This window comes from Grammomys surdaster, unplaced genomic scaffold (assembly GCF_004785775.1).
Source record: "Grammomys surdaster isolate TR1022 unplaced genomic scaffold, NIH_TR_1.0 130, whole genome shotgun sequence".
NCBI lineage: Eukaryota > Metazoa > Chordata > Mammalia > Rodentia > Muridae > Grammomys > Grammomys surdaster.
Window position 1 is genome coordinate 2275848 of NW_021604588.1, and position 14309 is coordinate 2290156.

Genomic DNA, 14309 nt, shown 5'->3' on the forward strand with positions numbered 1-14309 from the left:
GCCAGGCATCAGACTAAACTGACTATTTGGAGATGAAGAGAGCCCCACCCCACAGAAGCTTTCAGGATCAGTGGAGCTCCTTTCAGAAGTCAGGGTACTGCAAGAGTTGTATTACTGTCCCCAGTCACGGGACGTGCTGTGGTTTTAAGTATCAAGCTAATCTTCTCTTGGCCTTTCTCTCCTCTGCCCCCAAACTTCAACGTCCTTAAAGCCACAAACTGTGACTTTATGTAACGGAGCACCTTTTCCAGGTACATGTGTGGCAGCTCATGGAGTTGAATCCAGAGTAGGAAACTGGCTGTCCCCCTCCCCTGAAGGTCAGTGGACCACCCTCGGCAGGGGAATATTAGTTATTAACCCAAGTGTGAAACACTACCAGAAGCTAGCCAGTGGCCTGCACAATTTACCAGGAACCTTCCTGCTTGGCATGTACAGTCCCAGCATACCTCCCTAGTGCAGTCCTTAACACACACCCCCCTCCACAGGGCTCACCAGCTTCGCCTCCCCTGACAGTGAGAGGCTCCTTCACTCAGCCTTAGGAGTCCTAAACAGCTCGCCTTGAGATCTTCCATGAGCTTTCCAGCTGTGCTTCCTTTCCTGACCCTCCTGGGAGCCCCGTGCTTTGGGTGGACCTCTCTGGTGGCACGGTTTATTGAGGCTTTGCAGGATACTGTTCCCACTAGTACAAAGCCTTTTAATGCCAAAGACAGTGTTGTACAGCAGCACAGGACATGGGTGTGTAGACATGCCCCTTGAAAGAGAAGCTCGAGGAAAATAGGTGCCACAGGACCAGGTGCCTACCCTTGCTTCCTAGATCACTTTAACCATTTTCTGAGAACTGCCTTAGAACTAAGCCTCGGTCAATCTGTTAAGTCCCAGGCCTCCAGCAAATGCAAAGTATTAGGAAACCACTTCCTCTCAGCTCCTGAACACACAAAGGCTACACACATTGTTTCTTTGAACCTATGTAATACACCCATCATGATGGATCCCCCTGAAACTGATTAAGTGACATCTACATCAAACAAGTTAGGGGGTGGCTCAGAAAACTCCTCCTTAAAGCCGGGGGAGAGAGTGGTAAGTAAGTTGAGGTGGCCATGAAGCACATATACATGCCTTGCCATCTCCTGCCAGGAGCAAGAGCTCACCCTCAGCTGCCTCTGGGAAGTCTTGCTCTCTGCAAGAAGGCTCTTCATAGACAGTAGCTTCTGCCTTTCTTTCCCAATAGAATAATTAGCTTTCTTTCATTTTGCTATCAGCTCTGCCAAGTTGTCCCCAGCCCTCTCCTTTCTGATGGCAGTGGACTGCCCAACTAACCCTTCACAGGGCACCTCTGCCAATAGATCTGAGCAAGTCATTCAGGTCCCAGGGCAGCAGCATGCACGGCCTACACACACACAGGCAGACAGCTTTTTTCCTGAGACAGTCAGGCCACATGTTCTGAAAGTGGCAGAAATCTTCCTGTCATTTTTTTCTACTCTTGTAATATTTTTTAGAGTTGTTTTATTGAGATATAACATACATCTCATGATTCACTAGTTTAGAGCATAGGATTCGCTGTCTTAGTGTGTTTACAGAGTTGAGGCAGAGTTATTATACCTGAATTTTAAAGTATTATCATCACTCCCAAGATAGTATGGACCATTTTCTCTCACTGTAAAATCTATTTGGGTCTATTTTTAAAGTCTGCATATTAAAGTAAAACAAAAAAAAAAGGAAAAACAATAATAAGAAAGTCTTCTGGTTAGGGAGAACCCTGAGGCTTAGCTGTCACAGCGGTGATTCCCTTAATTGTCCTGTGTGGCAACAACTGTTTAATGACCGAAGTTGAATGCTATCTTGTGGTATGCTCTCCTCAGTAAATGTCCAGGGCTACATCTTTGAACATTTTCCAGTTTTCTGTGGCTCTCTCTAGTGTCATATATGACTCTTTCTGCAGCGTAAGCAGAGATAATTCTACAAATCCCAATTCTCAAAGGCAGCCACTTTATAACATGGCCAGGACAGTACCACATGCTCTGTCTATGTGGAGGAAGCCGAGAAGGTCTTTGTCTTTGTTTCTGCTTTTAAAACAGGGTCTTACTGTGTAGCCTTGGCTGACCTGGAACTCACCATGTAGACCAGGCTGCCCTCAAACTCACAAGAGATCTATCTGCCTCTGCCTGCTTGGATTAAAGGTGTGTACCATTATGCCCTGCCTAAACCCTTCAGTTTTTATGAACTCTATTTACTGTTGAGCTGTATGTCTGCCTTGCTGTTGAGGTGCCCAAGAACTGCCCATAAGCCACTCAGGGGAGACAAAATGCAATCCGAGGATGAAAGGTTCCGAGAGGCTTTGGTCTGGCTAGTACAGCCAAAGAATTACAGCTCTCCAGAGGTAAGCCTGTGCAGAGCAGGTAGCCGGGGCCTCTCCTGCTACAGTTGCAGCACCAATGCTAAAGGCAGCTAGTAGCTGCACAAGTCCAGGAGTGAGCTCGGCCTTCTGGGTAGATCCTAGGTCCAGCAATGAATGCTTTAAGAGAGAAAACTTCCCCAGAGTGTTACAGCTCAATTAAACAGCCACCTTCGATGATTCTTGGTGAACTATCTCATGCACTTTATTCCATGTGGGTAGGGACCTTATAAACATTTTGGAGGTAGGGTGGGACCCAGGGGCAGATGCTTCCCATTCGCTCAGTCTGTGATGTTAAGGATGCTCTATTTGCATGGGAAAGGACTTCGGGTGTAGTCCCTTACATGACTGATTGTCATGGCCCTCTCAATGGGGTATCGTTGTTACATGATCCAGGTCAGGGAGCTGGTTCCACACTTTTGGTTCTCAATTCTGAGATTCTCCGTGGTTTTGAACCTGCTCAACCTTACCAGTCCTTCTGTCTGATGGCACGGTCCACTTGCCTCACATTTTACTGCATGACGTAATTGCAGCTACATGGGAGTTCTGGTAAACCAGAAAGCATCTTCCATGAACAGTAACAGGGTCCAGCAGGTGTTCTTTGAGCCTCTCTTATGAACCCCCGGAATGTTCTAGAGCTACACTCCTCTAGCAGGCTGCATAGGCAGTTGAAGTATCTTTACATTTGCCCCCATACTCAAAGACTGGAATTTAATTGTCATGGGTCAGATCCTAGAAGGATTTTTTTTTCCAAGTTTATTCTACCTTGTAACCTATGCTGACAGTCACTGTCTTACTAACGACTAAGCCAGGATCATATCCTAGGCTAGAATGTGCAAGAGTGACATCATTATAGGACAAAGACAAGTAAAACTGATGATTTTATATATAGTTCAAGCTAACTATGGGTGGTTGATTTCTGTTTTCAGGGTAAGTGGATTGGTTTTTGGAAGACCTTCTACAAGAAGCCAATCATTTCTCTCTAGAGAAGTACAGCCTGCAGAGTGAGCAGGGATGAAGAAGATGGACAGGAAGACAATACCCTGTGTGCTCTTCAAAGCGGACCAGATCCCCACAGTTCCTTCCTGTGAGCCTGACCTTCGAATACCTGGAGCTTCAGACACAAAGGGAATAGAGCAAAAAAGACCAAGATAAGACTATCACAAGCACCAGGAAACAGGACAGACCAGAGAAACTGTCCTCTTCAAGTCACTGGCTGAATTTAAGAGTACACACACACACAGACAAATGTGCACCGCCTCATGATGAGATATAATCTGACAAATTCATCACCAGGAAATTTCATCACTGCAAACATCAGAGAATAGACTTACTCAAAGATGGTAAAAGGAATCTTTCTGCTTCATTATAATGCATGGAATACCAGCTGTAGATTCAGGTTGTCATTGAATGAACTACCACTGTGTAGCACATGACGATAGATAGATAGATAGATAGATAGATAGATAGATAGATAGATAGATAGATAGACAGATAGATTTAAATATTGAGCAAATAAAACCTATGAGTGGAAATCTGGTCCTTACTCCTACAGTCTGTGACCATCTCTTAGAGGGTAGATACTTGTGGAACAAGGAAGTGGCCCAGAAGGAAAGAGTCCAAGGTGCTTGGCACAGTGGGACCGTAAGCTTAGAAGTAAAGGAGTATTACCTCACTGACAAGCCTGGTGTACCCTTCAGGGATCCTGTAGTTGAAAGAGAAGTGATGAAGTGAGGCAGGGAGTCCCTGAGACAGAGGACGAGTAAGTGGTGTGTGCAAGGATGGATACTGGCAAATCCCTGGGGGGGCAATGATGATACTAAATTGATCTTCTTTCATGATGATGCTCAACAAAAGTGAGGTTGGGATGGCTTAAGAGCATACCCAAGAGCCAGGAAGGTAAATCTGCAAGTAAAGGCATTGGCTGCTAAGCCTGAAAAACCAAGGAGTCACTTAGTGGAGGGAGAGAACCTCTTGCAATTTAGTCTTTGACCTCCATATGCACACTGTGGTGCATGTATGCCCTCCCCCCCCCCCACACACACACAGATTTTTAAGATAGTGCTCAAATTTCTTTGTATCCAGCTCCTCCCTCCCCCAGCCCTACCACTGCTAAGTGAACCCCATTTTCTTCTCCTTTAACTATGCCTTTAGTCCAATTTGTGTCCACTCAATGAGCCACAGAACACCCCATATCTGGTTAAGCACTGTTACTGGTTCTATCTTTGGAAATGTTTTCAGGAGACATCAGCATTTGAAGAGGTGGCCCAAGCAGAGAAGGTCACCCTCCACAGTGTGGGTAGGCCACACCCACCTTGATCTCCCTGATCCAGGGAGTGTGAAGAAGCAGAAGAGAAGACTGAATTTGCCCTCTTCCAGGCTGCTGAGCTGAGACGCTGATCCTCTCACTCCCTGACCTTAGGTCTTCAGAGCCGTCCTAGAATGCACCATCAGCCAAACAGCTCTCAGGCATCTGAGCAGCACCACTGGCTCTCCATCCTCTGTTCCATCCAAGATCTTAATGTGGAGGTATTACTTTGGGAAACAGTTAGGTCATTCATGTACAGCTTTTGTGAATAACATTGGAACCCCTAAAAGAAAAGCATGAGAGAGCGATGACCTGTCTCTGCTCTCTGTTAGGCAGAACCTAGCAAGATTGCCTGAGTCTGCAAACAAGGAAGCAGGCACGCAGAGATGCCTGACTTCTGCCAACACCTACACTCACTGTTTCTCAACCTCCAGAGGTTTTGAAGGGATGAATGTGAGAAGTAGATTTATGCTGCTTAGACCCCCCTGTCTATGATGCTCTGTTCCTCTCTGGTCTTCCTGTCTCCAGCTCACCCCCATGCAACCCAGAAAATCTTCATAGAAATCTTTATCTGGAAAGCTTTTTTCGAAAAGGAAACCTTCCCCATGTCACACACCACTTACAATCCTTTAGTGATCCAACAACCAAAGGCCGAAGTTCTCAGCGGAGCCTATGAAGCTTCAAGTGCCCCACTTAGCCTTGCGGCTCTTCTCACCTTTCTACATAGTTTTCACTTGGGAAAAATGAACTCCGTATAGCACAGCATACTCCATACCAGTCTGTGTCTCTGTGCTTTTTCTAAGGCTCTTGATTCTGCTAGGAATCCCTTCCCACTTTCCTCCAGCCTTACTCATCCTTTAAAATGTCATCGTTGCTGAAAAGCTAAGTATCCTGCTTCTCGATTCCCCTAGCAACCTATGTATCCCTCTCCCTTATATCGATCTGGCTCGTTCTCTTCTAAATATAGGCATTTACAGCCCTAAATTTCTTATATGCACTAGGTTCGCTACATCCTATACATTTTGGTATCTTGTGATTTTGTTTTAACTCATCACAAAATAGCTTCTAATTTTGCTGGAGATTTATTCTCCATCCACTGGTTATTTGGGAGTGTGCTGTTTAGTTTTGACATGTATGTGAATTTCAATTTTTTTCTTCTTGTGAAATGTTATAATCATTTTTTTCCACCCTAGAGTCATTCCTTCTCCTGGTAGAGTAGCCTCTGCAAGGAGCTGAACATACCAGACAGATGATTTAGTTAGCATATACATTTTTAACCTATCCCAACCCATGGCACCTGAGAAGTCCTCATCAGGTCTTCTAGGAAAGGTTTCCTCTTTGCTAAAGAGAGGAATAGCTAGGTGATGGTGGCATACACCTTTAATCCCAGCACTCAGAAGCAGAAGCAGGTAGATCTCTGTGAGTTGGAGGCCAGCCTGGTCTACAGAGCTAGTTCTAGGGCAGCCAGAGCTACACAGACAAACTCGGTCTCTAAAAACAAATATAAATTCATGTCTATAAATATGAGAAACATGACACTTACATGAAAACCTAGAGTCACCCAAATGTCAAAGTTAGAAGGTCAAATGGAAATTACCAGAAGTTGAGGAGAGTTGAGGACAGGAGTTAATGTGCACAGAGTTCCGTGGAGATGGCCACCGACAATGGCTGCATGGCACTCTGGGTATACTCAATACTGATAAAGCACACACCGAGAATGACAGCCACTGTTTGTGTAAGGAAGGAGAACGACACAGCACAGTGAATAGGTTATGTGCATGGTTTGGCAGCAACTTTATAACCACGAGGGCAGAAAGCTGAAGGTGAGGCCAGACGTTGAACAAGGAGCCACAGAGGAAAGCTGGCATGCATAGTGTTGTTTTTGGGAATGTAGCAAATATATAGGAAACTGCAAGCATGAAAGGTCACAGATCTGTGAACTAGCATCTGTGTTCTTGTGGAACTAGCATCTTCTGTTTACTGCTGGTACCGGAGGGCAGCCTCTGTCCTAACATCTGACATCGCAGTTTTTCCTGCTTTAGGGCTTCGTACACAGCCAGTGGTTCTCAACCACAGTAACTCAACCTTCCTATAATGCTGCGACTCTTTACTACAGTCCATCATCATGATGTTGTGCTGACCCCCCACCATGAAATTGTTTTGTTGTTACTTCATAACTGCAGTTTTGCTACTGTCATGAGTCATAATGTAAATGTCTGATGTGCAGAATATCTGATATGAGCCCCTCAGGGATGTGGAGACCCACAGGCTGAGAACTACCAGTCAGAACCTGGTTGACCCCGATGCACACAGCCTTCCCTAAACACGCAGCAGCCCTTCTGCACCGGGGATCTTCCTTTTAATATGTCTGTGAGATTCATCCACATTTTCCATCACTATAGATTTCTCATTCTCACCGCTGAATGCACTTTTATTTGGCATAGCATGATGTAATTTATCCATTTTGACTTTTGACAGGCATGTAGATAGTGTCCTAATTTGAGCTACTAAAAACAGTGCGGCTGTGAGCGATTTCTGCTATAAGAGTGCCTGGACATACCTAGGAGAGGAATTGCTGGGTCTCTGGGTATGCTTCTGTTCGCCATGAGAGAGTCGATACAGTTTTACAATGTGGGGATGCCAGTTCAGACACACATTGGTAACATATGCATTATCTCCATGTTTTTGGCTTCTGGATCCTTCCGAGCCACCAAACAACTAATTTTAGAACTCCTAACTCATGTTGAGTGTCTAGGCTTTTGCAAGTAAGTTTTTGTCACACACAGTTCCAAGTTTCCCATTTAACAAGGCACTCTATGAGAGAAGGTCATTGCCCTTTAATACCTAACTCCTCTCAAGTCTGGTGGGCCACTCCCTGCCATGGCTGAGGATGGTGGTAGTAGGACCTGAGTGATTTTTGGGGGAGGGGCTCATAGTTGGCTCATTTCTGCTTACCACTACAGCCATTCACCTAGGCTTGCTAACTCTCTCCTGGACTATCACAGTACTCTGCTGATGGATAGTCTCACCTGACCTTCTTCTCTGCTGGCATACAGCCTTCAGACCACCCACAGTACTAATTGTCATGTGTACACACCACAGTCAAACTCCTGTGGTCTTCCAGAAAATCCAACAATTAACCACCGTTATCTTCTCTGAGAACTCATTTAGCTCCCCAAAAAGCAGGAAGAGGAAAGACCTTGGCTAAGTCTAAGCAATCACCCATTATAGTGACTGTAACTGAGCTCCCTTGTTTGGCAAGGCCTGTGCCAAGGGTATTCTGTATATCATCTTCCTAATTACCTAGATCTTCCACCTATTTTTATTAGTAGCCCCTTAGCTCCAAATCTACTCGTTATTACTAGCTCTGTGAAAATGATGTTGGGCCTTAGAAGTAGAGTCAGCTCTCGGTGTCTGTAGGCAATCAATTGTGAGCCCCTCTGTCCCTGACATACTAGATTTTGGAGACTAAAATCTGCTCAAATCTCTTTCATAAAAGGATATGGTATTTGCAAATGACGTACACATGTATTTTGTGTCGTACAATACAATATATAAATAATTAATGTGTAGATGGTTGTGTTGATTACAGAATAAGGACAAGAAAAACTCTGCATATGTTCAGTATATATATAACTCTTCTCAATTTTCTGACCCACGCTTTGTTGAATCTGCAGATTGCCCATGGATCCAGAGGCTATGCTAAGTAGCACCGTGTTAAATTTTGGCAGTAGAGGGCGCTAGCGAGGCACCACCCCGGAACCATCTTTAGTTCTGGAGGGCTTGCCTCAGCCAGCCGGCGCTCACTGAGTTCTCTAGTGCCAGGTTTGTTCCCTCCTCACTCCTCTGCTGAGTCACCTCGATGGTCTTCCCTGGCATTCCAGAGGGTGGATTTTAAGTACATTTAGGGATTTGCAACACGCTCCACTCTCTGTGCACCACCACAACTTCTCTGTTGCTCAGTGAACCAGGACTGTGCCCTCTTCCAATGTGTTCATCTCAGCCTTGGGCGGGTGGGAGGGGAGGGCTGGCATTTCTGATTCAACCTTAATTAATATGTATTTTCCTGCTTACCTTCTGGGTCTTTCATTTTGTTTCTAAGGGAGTCATTAGTTGTTTTCTTTTCTCGTTTTTTTGAGAAGCCTCTCTCGTTACTGTTTCCATCTGATTAGCTGGGCCAATTGACTGTAGCACCTTCTTACAAGCTCAAACATCAGTTATTCTAACAATTTCGCCATTTTCGTCTTTTTTTTTTTTTAAACTTGCTATGCAGACCACCTGCTTGGAACTCTGCCTTCCCCAACCGTAGCGCTGGGATCAAGGGCATGAACCACCAATGCCCATCAATTTCACTCACCTTTTTAAGCAAGCCTTGTTCTTGGTGCTTTCTGACTGGCCTACACAGTCTGGATGCCTTCCATCCTCCATGCCTGTGTGCGACCCTCACCTGGGGTCCGGCTCCAGTGGCATACCAGGACTCTGTGTGGCACGTTCACCCATGTATACCCACAGTTGATCTTTTTTTTTTGTTTTGATTGAGACAAACATGTCTCATGGGTCACTTGTAGGCCAGACTGGCGCTGAATACGTGATCTTCCTGACTCTACCTCTCAAGTGCAGCGACTACAGGTGTAGCCACCATACCTGGCACTTAAAAGATTAAAAAAAAAAGTTTTATCTATTTTTGCAGGTATTTACTTTTACAACTACCCTTTAAAGTTGGAAATAGTTGGCACATGCTTATAATCCCAGCATGTGGGAAGCTGAGGCAGGAGGATTGGGGCCACCCTGGGCAAACGAAGACAAAGGCTCATTTTATTATCTACGTGAGGCTTGGAGAAGAGCCAAGGTTACACAGGTGTTTATTCAGCTGTCTTTCCCCGGGACTCTTGTGTGCATCCTTTTGAAATTTGCTTTTTATTTTGTAGTGCTGGGGATAGAATCCAGGGCCTTCACGCATGCCAGGAAGTGTTCTACCAGGAGGTATACCCATGGTCCTAAAAATCTACTTTTGATTTTTAATTTAACAATGTATCAATCATACATATTCTTTTGTGATCTCCTCTCTCTCTCTCTCTCTCTCTCTCTCTCTCTCTCTCTCTCTCTCTCTGGTGTGTGTCTATGTGTGTGTGTGTGTGTGTGTGTGTGTGTGTGTGTTTTGAGACAGTCTCAGAGAGCTCACGTTCTCTAGCTACAGCCTCTAAAATTCTGGGGTTACAGGTTACAGGTGTGCACTACCAGGCCCAGTTTATCACAATGGTTTTTACATTCCCACCACATTTTAGAAGGTCTCTGCTAGTTTATGCTGAGGATATGATGAAATTTATTTAACTTGTGCCCTCTTGTTGGATATTTAGTTTGATTACACTTGTGTGCTGTTGATAATTTATAAAGGTTATGGGTAGACCCGCATAGAGATGGGATGGCCCTCCCCGGAGCCTGCCAGAAGTGACACAGAGGCAGCTTGTCACAAACACAGCACAAGCTCACTCCCAAGGGCTCCTAAAGAATTCATAAACAACTGGAATTATCTGCTTTGCTTTGATGTCCCACCCAGCTGTCAAGGACAGAGCATCCAAATGGCCAGCCAAGCAGCAGCAGACCAAGGAGATGCAATGCTACTTATGTTCAACGTGTTCAGAATGTCAGATGTCAGCGTGTGTGTGTGTGTGTGTGCATGATGTGTATGTACATGTGTGTAGATGTGTAGGTATGTGTGTGTCTGTGTAGGGGTGTGTGTGTATAGGTGTGTGTGTGTGTGTGCATGATGTGTGTGTACATGTGTGTAAATGTGTATGTATGTGTATAGGTATGTGTGTGTGTGTGTGTGCATGATGTGTGTGTAGGTATGTATGTGGGGAGGGGCATGTCTGCTATGACACATGTCTGGCGGCCAGAGGACAATTTTCTGGCTTCTGTTCTCTCCTGTCCTTTGAGTGGATTTGGGGATTGAACTCAGATCGTCAGGTCCGTGCCCTTACCCACTGCACCATCTCGCTGGCCCTCTCTTTTCTCTTTGTTGCATTTTACATCTAATTTTGCTTTTGATCTGTGAAAGAAATCTGTCACAGGTTTCTCTAGCTCACAAGGAAATAGTGTGTAAAAACGAATTTCTGCCTTGAATTCATCTTCGTCACTGCTGCACACAGTGTGTCTGTGTTCCTCCTCAAAGCTAAGTGGGCCTCATCCAGGATCATGTCCTAACTTCTGCTGGGTGTGATGCGACCCTCTGACTCCTCCTCCTCCGAGGAGGGCAGCTCTCTACAGCTCAGGCTATAAAATGCACCAAACAATGATGTAATGGCACAGAAATAAACATGGGATTCTCAATGAACCGCTAAGCACTGGAGAAACTTACGCAGAAACTGAAAACAATTTTGGCCTTTTCGGTCCTGCCTTCCTCCACCCACAAACACAGACAGGCAATTCACAAGTAAATGCAAACTTTTCAACAGCCTATAGTTTGTAGCCAGAAAAAAAAAAAAAAAACAACCAAAAAACCAACCACCCACAAGTCAAACACTGCCTACAGAGCCTTCCTTGTCAGAGCTCACAGAAGGTCACCCAGCAACACAAGCCTCCGAGGTTGAGGGTAGCAGGGACCAGGGCGGTCCAGGACAGAGTTCCTTTCATGAAGTGGAGTGAAGACTGAGCTTATTCACGGGGTTTGGGGGTAGTTGAACTTCATGCTCTCCAGGGCCCCATCTGCAGTCCTGGAAGAGGCTGGGCCCTGAGGGCTTGCTCACCCTCTGGAGAGCAATATGGGGTGTGGTTCTGAACCCCAGCATCCGGTATGAGAGGTGCTGGGATGGGCGCTCTGATCCTGTGTCTCTGTGGCTGCTCTGACATTTGCAACTCATTTCTGAGCTGATGCCAGCTTTCAAGGACCTCAGTCCAGCAGGAGCTAGACGTGGATTCCAGCGTCTCACTATAACCTTTTTATGCCACTCTTTCATGGAACAAATACCTATGTGCCAGCTACATGGTGCCAACAGAGGAGAGGTTAGGAGAACCTGCCAGGTAGGAATGGGGCAGGCAGGGTGTCCAGCAGGAGGTATCTTCTTAGAGAGAGGGAAGTGCTCTCCAGTGACATTTTTCATTTATGACCTGCAGGTACAACTGAGAAATGCCAGTTTCCATATTACTCCATTTCTCACCACACTAATTTTTTTTTCTATGTGTGTGTGTGTGTGGGGGGGATGTGCCTGTGTGTTTATGTAGAGGCCAGAGGTTAATGTTAGGAGTCTGCCTCTCTGCCTTAGTTTTTGAGGCAGTCTCTAACAGAACATGGAGTTCAGCGATTGGCTAGTCTGGCCAGTGAGTCCTGCTATCTGCCTGTCTAAGCCCTTTATGTTGGTGTTAGGGATCTGAATTCAGGTTCTCATGCTGGGTCAGCTAGTATTTTGCCCATGCAGTCATTCCACAGCCTCTGTTCTGATTTTCTTATCCTGTGGGATCAGAGGGGACACACGGATAGAGGTTGTAGCAGACAACAGAATCCTCTCAGTAGGTGCTGTGTATACAAAGTGTGGCATCCACACTGCAGTACGGAGTGTTATAGCACCACTATAAAACAGCCCTTCTGTGTTTATTGAGCACCTACAGACAGCAGGCCACAGGCCCCGGGTCCTTATTCTTGGAACTCACAGGACAGTGGGAGCCTGGTAGTAGGCTACCTGAACTTCAGATGACAGTGTTTTAAAGTAAGAGTATGCTCTGTGGTATTTTCATTTGCCAGATCTGGCAAGTCTACCTAGGACACCATTTTTTTTTGTTTGTTTTGTTTGTTTGTTTTTTTGAGACAGGGTCTCTCTGTGTAGTCCTGGCTGTCATGGAACTCACTCCGTAGACCAGGCTGGCCTCGAACTCAGAAATCCGCCTGCCTCTGCCTCCCGAGTGCTGGGATTAAAGGCGTGCGCCACCACCGCCTGGCTAAGGACACCATTAAGAATACAAAGTCTGGAGTTCTTACCCAGGGTCTCTCATCATTACTTCCTTTCTGACTCTTTCCAGGCATTCAAGGCGTTGAAGTACAGACTTGTGGTGGGTGCTCTGGAGTGAAATTCTGGATTTCCCTGTGTCTTCCGTTAGAAGCTGTGATCAACTGTGCTGACATTACAGGAGCCAAAAATTTGTAATTCATCTCTGTGAAGGGAATCAAGGGCTGGCTGAAGAGACTTCCTGCTGCTGGCGTGGGCACAGTAAAGAAAGGTAAATAAGAACTAAGGAAAAAGGTCTACCCAGGAGTGGTGATTTGACAATGAAAGTCATACAGTAGCCAGGCAGTGGTGGCGCACGCCTTTAATCCCAGCACTTGAGAGGCAGAGGCAGAGGCAGGCAGATTTCTGAGTTCGAGGCCAGCCTGGTCTACAGAATGAGTTCCAGGACAGGCTGCACAGAGAAACCCTGTCTCGAAAAACAAAAACAAAAAAAAAAAAAAAAAGAAAGGAAAAAAAAAGAAAGGAAAAAAAGTCATACAGAAGAGAAGATAGGGTGCCACTTTATTTTGAAAGATAACGCAGGGGTCAGAATAAACAATAAAGGCGAGATAAAAGGTTCTGCTATCACAGGTCCGGTTGCAAAGGAGTGTGCAGACGTGTGGGCCAGAATTGCATCCAATGCAGGCAGCATGGCAGAATTCTCCAGTGTATTTGTAAAATATATTAATCAAAAAGTATTTGCTCAACAAACAAACAAAACACACACACACACACACAAAGTATGAGGCTAAGGATGTACTTCAGTTAGTTTCAGTTGGTAGAATATTTGTCTAATGCATGGGAAACCCTGGGTTCTAGACCAGCAGTGCATGAACCCGGCATTCAGGGCCTGGTGGTGCTGCAGTCCTGCCCTTAGAAGAGTGACAGCTTGTGACCATGCCCCCCTCCCCACCTGATTTGTCACTCATGGCTTCTAGCCATAATTATTCTGAAGCTGCTTCTGCATTTCTGTGATCTTGGCAGGCTGTCCCCAGGACGAGGGAAGCTCCTGAAGTGTCCTCCATCATTCATTGTCTTGATTTCTAACAAGGATGCTGGCTGCTTCTTAGACAAATGGCTGCTGCTGGGACCCATAGAAGGAGGATGGGAAGGTGGGGGAAGGCTTCTCAGAGGATGCAGCATTGGGGTAGGACCTTAAAGAAAAATCAGTATTGATTGAGAAGACAGAGCAGCGGGAAAGAGACTCCAGGCTCCCCGGTTGTGGTGGGATGAAAGAGCAGAGGGCCCAGGTTCACAGAGTTGCCAGGTTGTGTCTGGGGAGGGTTGGGAAGGTGGCAGGAGCTTGGCCATGCAGGATCTCCTGTGCCTTCCTGGAGGGGGTTGTGTGTGGGGGGGAGAAACAAGGGAGGTCCTATGAAAGTTGAAGTGTTAGATACAGCAGGGAAAGCAGCCTGGGAGCTCCTGCAGGCAGCAGTAGGACAGTGCTCCAGGCAAGAAAAGCTGAGGGTCATGTGAGCTGAAGTGTCCAAGGAGTCTCCAAGGCTGACGGAGTGGTTAGCTTTGGAAAGTTGGAATGGTCCAGATCTGGAACCAAATTACCTTGGGTTGTTTGACCCTTTAATAGCTTCTCTCGGTCCAGTGTTGTCAGATCTAATAGCCATATCAATCA

General features: G+C 45.9%; 1 pseudogene; it reads left to right on the forward strand.

Annotated features, from left to right (window-relative positions):
* The first annotated feature begins 2302 nt into the window (after positions 1 to 2302).
* Positions 2303 to 13726, forward strand: LOC114614278 (annotated as a pseudogene).
* The last annotated feature ends 583 nt before the right edge of the window (positions 13727 to 14309 follow it).